General features: G+C 40.7%; 1 long non-coding RNA gene across 1 annotated transcript; it reads left to right on the forward strand.

Annotated features, from left to right (window-relative positions):
- Window positions 1-12140: 12140 nt before the first annotated feature.
- LOC139692362 (uncharacterized) lies at window positions 12141-14878 on the forward strand. Its single transcript, XR_011701745.1, has 3 exons — window positions 12141-12319; window positions 13610-13716; window positions 14807-14878. It is a non-coding gene; the product is annotated as an uncharacterized lncRNA (long non-coding RNA).
- The last annotated feature ends 1444 nt before the right edge of the window (window positions 14879-16322 follow it).

Raw genomic sequence — 16322 nt, forward strand, 5'->3', positions numbered from 1 at the left:
AGCAAAATCATTCACATCTTGACCTTAGAGGAGGAATGATAAATGAGGGCCCATTTTATTGTTCAGGTATTTTGTTGAATTATGTGAGTTAACACCAGGTTTGGGTAATTATGTTTCCTGCCTAAGAAGTTGGAGCAAAATGTGGTGTCGCTGAAAAAGGTTAGCTCTGTTGGCAAATTCTTCCTTTTTCGAACTTCATGGCATTAGAAAAATATCTACGGAATAAAAGATGCAATGCTTGAAGGAAAAAACTGTGTTCACGAAAGACAAAGGACACCCATTATCTCTATCGAAGGGCTCGCAGCTTATTCCTACTCCCTAGGAGTCTTCTTACGACGTCCGACCGCCAAAAAGACAGGCAAAAGACCGAGTCGAAGGAAGGCACTGGGAAATGGGAGCCTTGCCAAGGTGGGAAATACGATGGAGAGGGAGGGTTGCTGATAACACGTCGAAGGAAGGAGCAGGATAAGCTCAATTTGAACTCAAGCTGAACTACGTTGACGAGTAACAGAGGCGAAGAATGAGGAGACGATTGGAGTAAACGAATGAAATGAATACGTGGACTACCAAACACCCACTATCTGATAACATGCAGATATTTGAATAACACACAAACATCGCTTAATATTTAGCATACGATATGTGCTTACAGTGATAAGTCAATCAAAACAGTAGCTTTTGAAAAAAATGGAATACCGTCGAGGCGGGCATCAGCTGGGAAGGAGAAGGCTTTGGAAGGGGGAAGTTGCACGGAGAGAGGGGCGGGGTGGGCGATAGGATGCGTTGGGGGCGAGGGCAGCAGAGTGCAGGCGAATTGAGGGGAGGAGACCACTTTGCGGTAGAGAGTGACCGTGGAGGGGAAGAGAGGTGTCCGAATTCTCACCCCGAAAACCATATCGAAGTGCAAGAGGTATTCAAAAGATGGAAAGTTGGAGAGAATATCTGGGCGTGGTGATGGATTTGGCACAAGTCATGTCCCGAGGTGCATAATTCCATTCCGAAAATGAGGACTAAATAATGAATTTTGGAGATGAGAGGAGCGAAAGGAGAGTGCATATGTGACCACCATCCGGTAGGATTACGAATTAATACAACGCTGAACCATCAATCGGGTTTGTAGCTGGATAGGTCTATTATCAGAAAAACGGTGGATAAATTCAATCGAGTAATTGGGTTAGAAATGGGTGAATTAATCGGACGAGAATTCCATTTTCAGAAAAGAATTTGGTAGTTTTCCGCTCATCTTCGCCACCGCTCGAGGGGGAGGCGAGTCGACCGGCCGGGATGCGAGCGGGGAGTGGAGGGACAGGGGTTGAAGTGCCGGCGAAGGAGGACCGCTTCGAAATGGCCACACTGAGGGGCGGATTGGGGCTGCGGAATAATCGGCGAGGGATGTGGATCAAATTATGAGGAGGGTGGTTTGAAGAGAGGTGAAGGAAGGAGCGGGCTTGAGGGGTTGGGGGCAGGGGGCGAAGTCTTTAATCGGGCGGAATTGAGACCATAAGGTCCCTTCTTCCTTTAGGGTTACGGGTTCAGCTTCCAATAAGGGTTACTTCGTCAAGTATAGAACAACAATAATAATAATAAGAGGAAATAAAACGCGATATAAAAGAAAAAGAACAGAATGGCTGTCATATATGGTACACATAACAAAGAAATAAGCACAAGATGTTATATTGTAGGAAAAACCTTGGAATTTCATGCATGAAAACCCTCGTGGGTTTGCACCCACGCAAGAAAACACCCTCAAAAAGAAGGGGCATGGGAAAAACTGCGAAAACACTGCAAGGTAGTGAAAATTAAATAAATAAAATAAGTACAATAAAAGCATACTATCTGACAGTGTTAGGTACAGTACAAAACAATATGGTAATACATATACCCCCCAAAGTACTGGAGGAGTTGAGAAATGCCGTTCGGGCCTCATTCGTCAATAAAGGGAAATATCCAACCGCATCTCGTGGTGGGGGATGGGCACCAAAGGGTGGCTAACATGGCACTGGAGACCTAATGAAGGTCGGTATTAACCCTTCTCCTTCATCCTTTGATGGGGATGGGGCACTCTCTTTCCCCAAAGACTAGAAACAGCCGCTAAAGGCACGAAGATGGCCAAATATAGGATATACGCGTAGAAGGCTAGGAGATACCTCTCCATTAAGGATCCTCGTGGACATCTCGTGTTTATGCAGCAACGGAAAATGGATTATGGATGGTATCCATTGTGATATTATTGAATATGGGCTTCGGAACCCAAGATCCGGCAGGAGAAGGAACAGGGCTTCTCATGTCATCATCCAGCGAAATCCCTCCAGCAAAAATAATAAGAAAGGCATGATAATAGGGTCCTGGAATGTGAAAACATTACTGAAGGCCGGTACCTTAGAAGAAATAAAGTAAGTAATGCAAGACAATGCTATGAATATACTGGGGATATCTGAAAGCAGGAGGATAGTAAATGGATAATTTAAGATTGATGCTTTCAAAGTAATGTATAGCGAAGGTGAGAGAAGAAGAGGGGAAAGAATGGAATAGAACTAATCCTAAATTACAAGGGGGCAAAACAAATATCTAGCTAATATACGGTAAGTGATAGACTAGTGATGATAAAAATTAAAAGAATACCCACTGAATTGGTGATTATACAAGCATACTTTCCAACATCGAGTTCAGAAGATGATGAGATTGTAAGAATGTACAAGGATATTGATGAACAGATTATGATGACAAAAGACAAATATAATAACAATGGATGATTTTAATGTTGTTGAGGGGTCTCAAAATGAAATGAAAACCACAGGGAAATTTGTTCTAGGAAACATAGATGATTCGAACGTGACGGTAGGCGAAGGAAGAGATGGTCGTTGGGCAAGGGACTACGGTTTAGGAGCAAGGAATTACCGCGTGGAGAATGCAATTGTGTTCTGCAGGAGACAGGGGTTAGTCATCACCAACACTTGGTTTAGACACCACAAAAGGCGTAGGTATACATGGAAAATGCCTGGTGACTCAGAAAGATATCAGTTAGATTATATTATTGTTAGGTATAGATTCAGGAACAGTGTGATCAATCCGCACAGCTTCTCGGGAGCGGATGTGGACTCTGACCACAATTTAGTTGTTATGAAGTGTAGCGTCTGTTTCAAAAAGATAAAGCAGGGGCGGCGGGTAAGGCAATGGAATGTAGAAGCATTAAATGGTTTGAAAAGGAAGGAGTATCAACAGGCTGTAGAGAAAATCATGAATGACGGTAAAGAGCTGAGTACTATCGAAGGGAAATGGGAATGTATCAAGAAAGGGATATTGAAAGCCGCAAAAGAAACTAAATGTAGGAGCCGTTAATGGGTGAAGGACAAGGAAATCATGGATCACGGATGAGATGATTACAAATATGGATGAGAGAAGAAAATGGAAGAATGTAAACCCAGAGCTAGGCAAAAGGAATTACAGAGAGTTAAACAATAAATTGAGACGGGCAATAAATAAAGCAAAAGAAGCATGATGGAAGACGCAGTACGAGGATATGGAAATTTCGCAGAGGAAGGGTGAAATTGGTGCGCTATACAGCTAAATCACTATCGGGAAGTAAGAAGGGAAGATCTGTGCAAACGGTTAGAGATAAATCGGGTAAGATAATAAATAGTTGACACAGAGAAGATCCAAGAGAGGTGGAAGGAATATATAGAAGAGCTGTATGGGAAAGAACATAGACCAACAAGGTTAGACATAGAATGAGAATATGACGTAGAGGAAGATAGCTTAGGTCAAGGCATACTCGATGATGAGACAGAAAGGGCATTAAGGGAGATAAAATCAAATAAGGCCGTGGGGGTAGACAACATTCCTGCGGTTAAGTAAAATGTGGGTGGGAGAGTCTATATTAACTGATTCGTGGTATCTATGAGGAAGGAATCAGGCCGGAAGATTTTGTGAGATCAGTGTCAGTTCCTATTCCGAAAAAGGTAAAGGCTATCATATGGGTACTACAGAACAATAAGTTTGATTTCCAATGCGGCTAAAGTGATTCTCAGGATCATCAACCAAAGGGTATAGAGTAGGGAAAATGATTACTTGGGGATGATCAATTTGGGTTTAGGAAGGAGAGAGAGTCGCGTGATGCCATTGCAGTAATGAGACTATTAATCAAGAGGAATATAGAATACAATCGGGAAGTATTTCCCTGTTTCGTAGATTTCGAAAAAGCGTTTGATAGAGTGAATTGGGGAAAACTAATGAGTATATTGCAGAAAATAGGAATAGATTGGAGGGATATGATGCTAATCCACAACCTGTACATTCCTCGGACTGCTCAGGAGCGAATGGAGAACGGATAGTCCGAATGGGCAGTGTTAGGGAGAGGTGTAAGGCAGGGTTGCCCATTATCAACGCTGCTGACCAACCTGCATGTAGAGGAAATGGTTAAGGAGGCATGGGAAGAACTGGAGGTAGGAATGAAAGTGGGCGGGGAATTCGTAAAATCAGTCAGGTTTGCTGATGACCAAGCTCTAGTTTGTTAGTCAGCCAAGGGGTTTCAATCATTGCTGAGTGAATTGGGGACCTGGTGCGATAGATATGGGATGAGAATCAATATTAATAAAGCAAAGGTTATGCGATTTTCTAGAAAGAAAAAGGCTAAGATAAACACTAAAATAGGAGGGCAAAAACTAGAGCAGGTAGAACATTTACGTTCTCGGAAGTATTTTGGACCAACACGGTCAAAGTAGTAGGGACGTAAGGAGGAGAATTTCGCTAGGCAAAGAGGCTTTCACAAGGAGGAGGTAGTTAATGACAAGGACGCGAGTAAGGATGTTAAGAAAATATCCGTTAAAACTTTGTATGGAGCGTAGTTATGTACGGCGCGGAAACGTGGTCATTGAAGCAGGATGATAGAAGTTGATTGGAGGCTTTTGAAATGTGGGTGTGGAGAAGAATGTAGAAGGTGAAATCGACAGAGAAGAAAACAAATGAGGAAGTGCTAGGTATGGCGGGCTAGGAGAGGATTTTGTAGGGAGAAATCCTAAGGAGGCAGGAAATGCGGATGGATTGCGTTTTATTAGGTGTCACGAATTATATTTTTGGTAGTTGTGTCCATCCAAAACCAGTGGATTGCTTAATAATAATAATTGAAGATAGGGACAATGATGGAGAAAACAAATGGTATAAAGATAAATGGTAGAAAGCTTACCTGCATTAGGTTTGCAGATGATATTGTGACTTTGGCAGAGTCAGTCAAAGAAATGAATGGAATGCTCAAAAGCCTGTCCATAACTTTGAAAAAATGGAAACAGAAACTAAATGTGAAGAAAACTAAAACTATGATAGTTTCTTGGAACAGGACAGAATCTCCTGTAGATGTAATGATAGGGGAATCAATGATAAGCCAAGTAGAAGAATTCTGCTACCTTTGGTGTGTAATTATAAGAGACAACAGGAAAATAAAATATTTTAGGAAACAAACATGAAATTTGAAATTAGAAAATCCTTTTTGAAAAACTTTTATTTGGAGTACATTATTATACGAGTATGAATGCGAAACTTGGACATTGGGAAAGAGGGAAAAGGCTCGGTTGGAAGCAATGGAAATGTGTATTCGGAGAAGAATAACTAGAACAAGATGGACGGGCAAGAAAAGCAAAATAGAAGTATTGAATTAAATCAAAGAGGAAAGGAATTTAGTCAAATATGTTGAGGAAAAGGATAATTAAATTGGTTGGACATGTTCTGAGACAAAACAACTTCCTGGAAAATATAATGGAGGGGAAAATAATAGGAAAAAAGAGAAGGGCCAAGAAAGAAATGTATAGATTGTATAAAAAGTACTATGAGAGTGGCAACGTACAATTATTGAAAAGAACGGCAATGGAGAGAGAGACCAATGTCTACAACGACAAGACCCGCCTTTAGAACATGATGATGATATACAATACGATATGCAATGGAGTAAAGTACAATAAATACGTATGAATACGTAAGGGCGGGAGAGGAGGAGGGTGACACACATGAAGAGGGAGGACGGGGGAGTCAGACCAATGCACTGAAAGCAGGGAGGCCCTTGACTGATGATCCCTCAGAAATGGCCATCCCGCGGGTCAAATGGGTGCCGCGGAAGAAGATAGCTACGCCTTCGATCCATCACACTCGCCAGAGCACGTTCCCCTCCCTCCCGTGACCTCAAAAGAGTGACTCCGATGCCTTGCGGTGACTGCGCACTCGCGCGTTCGAATCTCTGTCTCCCTCCCGCACGCCTCGGCCCCCTCTCTATTCGATGCGGCTGAAAATAATTCCAATCATATTTTTTAGTTTTAGATCGTTCCTTGTATCGCGTAGGCATGGATTTGGCATACAGAAGAGGAATTGTAAGCTCTTAGGAAATGCATAAAGTCACTGGAAATATGAGAACATTTCCGACCTGCAGCAGACCAAGTAGAACGAAAAGCTAATTCTTTTGAATATTTCAGGACGGCTAGGGATGGTGACGCAATCACCCACCCACTTGACCGATTGCTAGTGCGCAGACCACACCCTGTCCATTCATCCCTCACTCGCCATAACCACAATAATATCTCTCCCTCCTTGTAGTGTGGGTCTCTCTGGGTGGTATCTCTCCACACAGTCCGCGGCGGATTGGGAGGAAGGGGATATGAAAGAACTAACGCAGTGGTAAGTCATGAAGGCAAGCGAGGCCTCCTTTATTGAGACCACATCCCCGTGAAAAAGCAGTGCACCGAGCCTCCGATCGCCCTTCTCTTGTTTCGACTGAGTATCCATTAATACAAGTTCCATTTGTTAATTTTTAATCATTCAGAAAGTACAAAAAAATAGAATAAGTGAAATCATCAGCATCTACATCATGCGTCCAGCAATCGGCAAGATAGTAATAAGTGAATTTAAAAAAGAAAACAGGGAACCTTGATCCTTACATGGGGAAATTAATAACTTTAGATAAGACGCCAATGGTTTCGTCGAGACAAGAAAAAAATACACGCGGATGCCCCTAGCGATGGGCAGACTGAGTTAATTCAGGGGTGAATGGAACCTGTAGCCAACGCAAACAGTGTAAACGAATTGAAAATGGGAAATACAAAAGGAGATGTCGACGAGAGTTCCAAATTACTTTCATCATAAGGGAGACTGAGGGAATAATACGAAAGTTATCTCATTTTAAAAGGCGATGAAGACGAAATAATTGCCAGTAGTTATGAAAAGGCTAAATCATTTATCTCCTTTTTTCAAATAGTTTCCACCCAGCTCTCGCTGATATAGTACCTCCGATAGACTGCCAAATCAGTTTCTCTAAACTCTTCCAGAAATTGAAATCTTAAGGAGCGGAAGTAGGAATATTATGTTTTGTTACTTTTTAAACTTAAGGCGGTAATGCGTCCTTCGACTTATTCCGCTCTTGGCCAGTTAAAATAAACGGCGTTTTATTTTGAACATATGTTTTAAAATATATTCCGGTCTCGGAATACTTTTGTCATTTAATAACATCAGTATTCTGAATGCCCGATAACGATTTTGGTCTTATGATGCGCCCGTTTTTTGATTCTCTATTTCCAGACCGAATGAATAAATTCGGAGTAAAGAAGCATCGCGGCATTAATATCTTCGTGGCAGAAAAGAAAGAGAAGGTCTTGGATCTAAACAATTTCCATGTGACCTTAACTTTAATAAACGAATTACTTCGAGATGAATTTGATTTCTGAGTTAATGCTTGATCGTGGTCATTTCGCTGTGTGTTCTGGGTGAAGGAAAGATAATGTATGAGATATTTCACTAATTATTTTTCATTTTCCACTTCTTTGCAATACATTCATCTATTCGTGCGACTGCATAGACGCATAGCGGGGATGGAATTGTCCACCAAGGTGGATGAGTGAGGCAAGGCGTGGACGGAGTCCCAGGCCAGACCCCAGAAAGGACATGGCCTGAAGGAATTCAGGCCTGCTCAGGGGGTGACCATATAACGTAGCTCACGGAGTCCCTCATCTCAATACCCTTTCTTCGTTCGCCTTACTTGCCGTTGCATTCCACCATCAAAGTTTTCCCTCCAGGATCAATCGCGATTATGCCCTCTTAACTGATCATATATCCTATCGACTTCTTCCTCCTCATGATTGCTTGGTGGCATGCATACTTGAACGATGACCAAGTTCGTCGGTTCTGCTTTTATCTCTACTAGTAATATTTTATCCGTTGCTTGCTTTCTGTTGACTACTCTTCTTACCACCTTTTTATTCAATATTTAAGCCACCCCTCACCAGCTATCTTCCCCTCCCCTGTGCATGCATATAACTATATAACGCCAGTAATCCCCGCTATCCTTCCATCTCATCTCGCGTAGCTTTAACGAATCTACATATATTTTCTCTCCACATCTCTCGCTTTATGTTTTCTAATTTGCCTCCCAAGCCCATTGTCTCTCAGCATTTCCTACATTCCTGCCTCCTTAGAATTTTCTCAAAGCAAAATGTGTACTGCTTTTTCCTGAAACACACGCACACATGCGGCGCGAGGGATCGCAGGCAAGACGGACGGGGAGGAAGCTGACTCGCGGGTCGTATCTGCTGGATGCAAGGCTTCGAAGGAGGATAGGCAGTTCGAACGGGCCGGCGTGCAAAGCGATGTCGTAGCGGACCAATGTCTGGTTTCCCTTTCAATTTTTTTAAACGACTTCCTGGTCGGTGGCCCGCGAGTGGAAATCTGACGAGTCCAAAAGGAATCCAGTCGAATCACTGACGCGTCAATCGGACGCGAAGGAGTGAACTACGTCTACTCATGGATGTCCCAAAGGGGGCAATTATTCGGAAGAAAGTATGGATAACACGTCGCAGTCTAAATGAGCACGCCTTAAGAATGAAAAGATACCAATAGGTATCTTTTCATTCCTAAGGCGTGCTCATTTCTTGGGTATTGAGGAATCTCTTTCAGTGCAAGAATTTTATGTTCTGAATAATACTTACACAAAATTTGTATGACTTTTTTTCGTCTGGAATTGTCCATTGTCCAAGATTCCGCGTGTTCTTTCTCTTCGGCAGTCCTTCGACAAAAATCTCTCGTGATCGTTTAGTTTTTATTGTTGTCGATATCTTTCTCCCCTCCCGCGCACTGCCTTTTTTATAGAAAAGGTAGGAAATGAAATGCATTTTTGTTTGAACTTAAGATGTAATTTCCGTATCAATGAGTGTTTACATCTCAAACAAGAACATTGTGATCCAATCGATGTCGTAAGATAAGAATCCTTAAGAATGCTTAATGTTGAATTTGGCTGCAATTGGTGCTAAATGCAGTGCGGTCTTATCCGTTGTTGCTATACAGTTCGTTCATTGTGGAATTCCACTGCATACGTATTCTGAAGGCTCAGTCAGTTTAATCCAAAGGAAGGAAGGCGTCGATTGAATTGTTTCAAGGTACACTCAAGTGCATAGAATTAAACTTTGAAACTAGCCTCATTGTTTAGATTTCATCATTTTATTAAAATCAATTAAGCAATTCATGGCTTCCTATTCAACTAAGTTGGTTTTCGGGAAGCTATATGATAACAGTTGCGATTGAAATAGAAATCAGGAAATATGCTTTCGGAATTCACTTCTTTCGTAAAGTCGGAGTAAACAATATTTCCTATTATAATAAATGTCGTTGGCTCCTATCAGTTCCTTCCTTCCTCTATCTGCAGGCCCACGCTTCCCCCATGCTCATTGCCTAGTTTACGATCCAGGGCCCACTGTCCGTCACCTGAGTCGCCCTTTCACACCAACAATCAGAAAGTACTTAACAATATCTCCAAAACTAGAACATTTTTTTTCTTGCAACTTGGCATAAACACTAATCAAAACTTACTTTATGTGGCAATATTTTTAAAAAATGTTCATGGAACTGGTCTCAATACATTTCAAAGGTTTAACTTTACTGACTTGTCACCTAGGTACCGCGTCAGCAAAGGTTTATGATTCACATTACAGACCAAAATGAATGATTAAATCGTCAATACCACTCGTACCTCACGATGATTTTATTGTTATTTCAAAGAGTAATACTAGTTAATTCCTATCATAGATAGGATTTAAAAAGCAGAAAATAACGGTTCAGGACTATGCGATTTTGGTTTTCAAACGGGATAAAAAAGCTCGACGGATTTCGTCAGCAGAATGGGAACAGATTATTCTACCGGAAGAAATGTATACAAACGAGTGGAGACAGTGCCTTAGAAGTAAGGAAACTTAATTAACTCTGGGGCATGGTTTGATAAATGGTTTTGAGGCAGAACAACAGAGATAACTATTGAAATCCATGACAAAAAAAGGGATAACCTCATCCAATGCAGTTTCATGCAAGCCTCATGAAGACGGTCAAGGTTCAAAAAGCAACAATTGCCAATGAACAGATTGCAGATGAAGTTCAAGGCTTAATGTAGTCACAGGTCTTATTATTCAATACTCTTTGGCAGATTGTTTTGCATAACTGGCACAGAGTGACGAGGTCTTTTCTTTAATACAGTGAGTGGTTGATGCCTCAGGTGCACTTCCTCCTTTTCACGTCGTATCACGTGAACGTGAACAGTGGGATCGGGTGAAAAAAAAACATCCTTATCTTTTTTTGCAAAGGCAGGGAACAAATGATGGATTGTGCGCATGCCAGAATCAATGATTTCAGTAACTTAAATAGTAGTGGCCTTCATAGGGGTCCTGATGGAAGCATTTATCGGCGCTTTCACGGACCTTTTTTGCAGGATGGGGAATGCCATAATTGCAGCTGTTAGTTAGTTAGTTTCCTAAATAACTAAAAACTGCTCCTGAGAAATGGCTGGCAATATTCTGACCTCAACTCTACCACTTTTGATACGACAAGAAGTGCGACAAGCTGAACTACGGTCGATGCGAATTTTGATTAGCAAGCCATAATGAGGTGTATTGATTGTTTCCATATATTCTAGTCGGTACACAAAGGGCATGTGAGAGCATAATGGTCTCTATGTTCTCACATTCAGACCTGTATGCTCTCACATGCACTTGTATAATACACTGTGAATTGTGATATTGATTGAGTTGTAACGGTCAAAACACGATTTTTTACATTCCGTTCTTCGTATCATGCATTGGAATGTTCTGAAACGTATTGCTCGGTTTTTGAAGCGATGGCCTTGGAGGAACTAGTATAAGAATTTCGGGAAAAAATCCCACCTCCAATCATCTTTCAAAATATATTAACGGGATGGATGCCAATTGACTGGGAGTGAATAGGCCCCGGACACACGTTTTCACGAAATCCACGGATGAAGAGATATATTACTCCCTGGTCCATACTGGATTTCCAAAATCGGGTTGGGAACCAGAGCACTTACCCTCCAGGACCCCCTTCTCTCAATTACGAGTCTCAAGGCGCGGCAAATACCTGTGTGGATTGCAGGCCGGATGGTATGGCCTTACGAAGACAGTAAATCCATTATACTGGTTGCAAGTATCCCTTTCATCCTAGGGGTTAGTTTTGGGGTATATCCTTCCGCCTTTTTAGTCGCTTCTTACGACATGCAGGGATTCTGGGGGAGAATTCTCAATCCCCCTGCCCGCATGAGGGTAGGGGATTGAAACAAACCAAAGATATGATAGAGTCACCATGAAAGAGGAATTGAATGCTACCCAAGGATATCAAAGTGCACTAAACAGTCCGTCGGATGGGACGCAGTTGACTCATTGCACTTCCGATGCGGGATTGGCAAATGCTGCTTCACCTGTGCCTCAACCCTCCATCCCCCTCTCCTCTGACCCTCCATCCAACCCACCCTCCCCGTAATGTACAAGTTGCCATGCCCTCATGTAAAAAAACTCAAGAAAACTAAGGAAATATTCAGGTTCGTACTGCCTACTACTGCATTGTTGGCTGGTGGTCTTGGAGGCATCTGTACGCACACCCGGCACTCATGCATTCGGCGAGGAAGGGGGCGGTTAAACGGCAGGGCTCCATTTCGCTCCAATGCAAAGCCCTGCGAAGATACGCGAAATGCGCACTTTCGGAATTGAAATGGGCTAACAATTTCCTCCGCCTCCTTTTCCATCGTTCCGATTCGATTTCACTGCCTCTTGTGCGAAGTTTCCCACTCAATAAACCCCCCTCGCCTCCCCCGCCATCCCCCCAAAGTCCCCCCTCTCTTGCCGACGGGCATTTGCGCTCGCCAGTTTCGCTTTGAGAGCCGGGAGGAAGCAGTCGATCGAAGCAGATGGACTCTTACCGCTATCACGGAGTTCGTGGAACCCGCGAGGGCATATCGTCGAGCTACTAAGCCTAAGCTAAATACTAAGCGATCGAAATCACGGGCTGTATATCATTGGTGAGTGGAGATTTAATACAAGCCCACGTGCAAACATACAGTGGTAGATTAGGGTTATTCATAAATGTGTTCCATGAATCAAGTTTCTAATTGTCAGGTTTCGATTACATAGATCTTAGGACCTCTTTCCAAAATTGTCGGTTGCATGTTGAAACGTATGCGCGCTCAAATCTAGCGTCGGGTTTGTGAGCGACTGGAATGTATTTTCCAAGAATCCTTGTAGGGAAAACAAAGCAAACCGTCCCGGCGGCGATACTGTAATAGAGCCGAGAATAAAAGAATACTGTATTTTCCCCAAGGCTTTAGATTTGCGACAATCAGTTTAAATGCAAAGTCATAATCCTTGGGTGCCTTAGAAGACGCCTGTGTGTTGAAGGTAGAAGTAGCAAATAGAAGTTTGGTGGGAAATGTATCGCATTCTCCTTTCATTTTAAAATACATTTCCACGCAATCAAGCCTGAATTTGAGTGCATTAAAGTGGAGAATGTTGGTCAAGACTGTAGGAATATACTGGGGTGACAAGGTGCCTGTAGGAATATAATAGGGATGAAGGTGGAATGGAGGGAGGTAGCATGAATGTGGAACGGAAGGATTCATTGTAGTCTGTGGTGTCAGGTATTCTTTTTTAGCAAGGTTGAGAAGTGAAGTGGCTGTATTTTAGTGTGTTCCCAATGCCAACTTTTAACTTTTATTTATCATTGAACTAATGCATGTATTATTTAAGTTAGTTTTATTATTTATTAATATTAGTTAAAGGTATTTTTTACCTTTTATTGTGAAATATTTTGCCTAATTAAGAAGTCATTCCATTCCACAATGGAAACTTAATTATAAAATATGGCACCAATTTCTTGTGGTGCCAAAAGAGACCACTTCTTAATATGTCGTGTCTGCCAAATCAAGTGAATTGATGTAGGTTTTTTTGTATTGATGTGACAAGGAATTTTATCAGTTTTATGACACATAAGGTGCAATTGAAGGTAGAAGTAGCAAGAAGAACTATTATCACATCTTTAGGAAAGAAATGTAAAAAGTAACCAAAGAAACTCAATTTGTAATCATCCCAATGATGCAGGATTGTTGATATCTTATGATTTGTTGGAAAAAGGTCATATTTTAATTTTCATCATTAAATTAACATAATCTTATGATGGAATTTAGTATGCAATTATTTTTTCTGGGAGGTGTAGTAGCCAAGGGATTAGATAATTCAGTTTAACTCAGAAGGGCCAGGCCTGATTCCTGGTGACTGGACAATTCTCAGCTTCATTGTGATTCTATTATTTTTAGGGTGATCAACATGCAAACCAAAGGCAGCCCAAGGAAATGATCTGCTTCATCTCTGTTCCTTAAATTTTGGCCAGATGCCGTAATTTGTCAAACTCCTTTGCCACCAGGTACGTGTTATTCTGTAAAACTTCTTTATCCCACATTCCTAAGGCCTTAGTGAGGTGAGCTGGACTCTCATATCAATAAAAATCAATCTTTGTGCCGATCACTGTGGTTATTCTTGTTTAATAATTTGGTTAGTTTGATTTTCTAATTATTTTCAAATTTGACTTTTAAGTATCATAGATTTGGGTGAAACCATGGTACATACTAAGCTAATGCTGACTGGGATGTTATTTTCATTTCATCCAACAATATTAATAAACTCGTAGGTTGGCTTTGATATAAATCGCCTAGTAATAAGCTGAATTTTGTGTCATTCACTAATCAAGAGGTTAAAATTGGGGGCCAGTTCCCTGCTTAGTTTATGTAATATATTTATAAAGGAGTTAAGTTAAACTAAATTAAAATGATTTTGGTAAAATCAAATTAGCTTTAATTCCTAGCCCTAATTTAACAAAGTATTTTTACTCACAGTTAATGCTATGTCAAGAACTTGATCAATTTCTCTAAGAGATAAATAAATGACAATGAGAGCTAATGAAAATTTGAATTATTCTATGTCATGTGAAAGAGCCATGTTAAATAAAGTTTCTCTTATCATTCTTTCATCTTTTCCTTGTGTTGAAAAATTATTTCAATGGGATCATTTGCCTTTTGCGAGATGTATTAATTGATAATATCTCAATTTTTGCCTAGTTCCTTATTACAATTACATTTTGACAAAACATCAATAGAAAAATAGAATAACTAAGGCTTACTGAATTAAGTAAATTTTTAGCAATTTCATTTTAGGTGAAACTATGGAAGTCTCAGCATACTTACGTGCTAATTTTGCCAAAAGGCACAGGTCCTTACATTTAAACCTGCATATTCCAAGAGGATATTGATTTCAATCTCAGCAGGAAATAATTACTTATAGATTAAACACCAAGTTTTTAGGGCTACATTTTTAATAAACTGGTGGGTGGAATATTGATGTTTTAATCTCTGTTCTATAGTCTGTGTTCTAAACTACTCTTTGATGTACATTATTTGGCTAATGCACAAGTCTCTAGAGGTATTAAAACTCATGTACCATTTTTCTTTCTTCTCCAGGGAATGAAATGGAATAGTGTTCAGGGGGCCATCTGTATGCATGTTGCACAAAGTTATCTTCAACCATACAGGCCCTTATTCAAAAAATTTAAATTTTATTACATTCCTTCGATATAATATACATTTTTCATGTCTGTCTTAATCATAAATAATATCCATATCTTTCATGCAAATAGCAGTATTCACTCATATTCAACTAGAAATTGTAACATTCACAAAGTTATCATAAATCAGCTTTTTCATATAACAAACCAATGGTAATGGGTGTAATAATTTATAACACAATACCAAACTCATTGAAAATGAATGATAAACTATGTGGTTTCAAATTGAAACTTGGGAAGTTCCTTCAAATAAAGTGCTCATTTCACCATTCCAACACATTTGTCGGCCAGGTCATCTACATAGTGGACAGGTTTTTCCAGTTTCATTCTCGTTTTTCCCTCTCTTGTCCTAACCCTCCTCCCTCACATCCCCTCCCTGTCCCAGGTGGGCGTCATAGTCTCCCATTACACTTACTTGCTCTCCGCCACTTCTCACGCTCGCATCTTCCAGCTCTTCATTCCCTGCATTCCAACATTTCGTCTTTTTGCCTACATTGCTTTCTTCTGTTCTGGCAGCCTTCCTTCCCTCGAGAGGGATGTGAATCTCTCTGGAAGCATTCTGGCAGCGGAGGGAGGACAATGAGTGAATGTCGGAGTGAGGGAAGATTGAGACACTCCAGTGGGTCAATGGAATTACTGGATGCTGCTCCACATATCCCAGGTGGGCTTGAATGAGTTTTACCAACTATCACCGCTGATTTATATCTTAGTTATCGATCCGAAGGCATTCTTTGAAATATGGCAATGGTTGTAAGGCTTGTGATGAACTCTCTTATCCAACTAGAAATTCTAGAATCCAGTGAAATGGAACATTTAATTCAGATCTCTGTCCTATAATATATTTTTCCTTAATTTATGAATACCACATAATATTCCTATTTTAATTTCAGATTTCTCCAAATATATCGACCAGGATTTCATTCCAGAGACCACTTAACAGTATGTAAAATTTTGGTTTTCTAGACCACCACGTCACATCATTCTATTAGGAATATTAATGTAATACGTATACGAAGTTTTTGGAGCAGTTACTTGGCAAGGAAAGATACAGGCAGATAAGTTGCTCATTTTTATCTCTTTTCGTGCACTTAAGTTAAAATTTCTTCTAAGTGAAGATAATTACTCATAGTCGAGTTATACATATGTTTTTTTTACTGATGCCACATTATTATCGCCTGGTAAAAAATTTGTAACTTATAACAATCATTACATAGTATCAAATTTTTAGAATGTCTTGGCATTCTTGGTTACTAGCCAAATAACATGACTTCAACAAAGGAGAAAGGGCTGGTGTATTTGCTTCCCATGCTGAAGGCTTTGGTTTGAATCACAGTGGTGGCTTAACTTTTCTAAGATATCCTGATACCTACTTGGGCTCCATATGCTATAATGTAGTAGTCCATCCATCAAAT

Source organism: Hetaerina americana, unplaced genomic scaffold, assembly GCF_022747635.1.
Source record: "Hetaerina americana unplaced genomic scaffold, ioHetAmer1.1.p SCAF_4, whole genome shotgun sequence".
In the NCBI taxonomy this organism is placed as follows: Eukaryota; Metazoa; Arthropoda; class Insecta; order Odonata; family Calopterygidae; genus Hetaerina; species Hetaerina americana.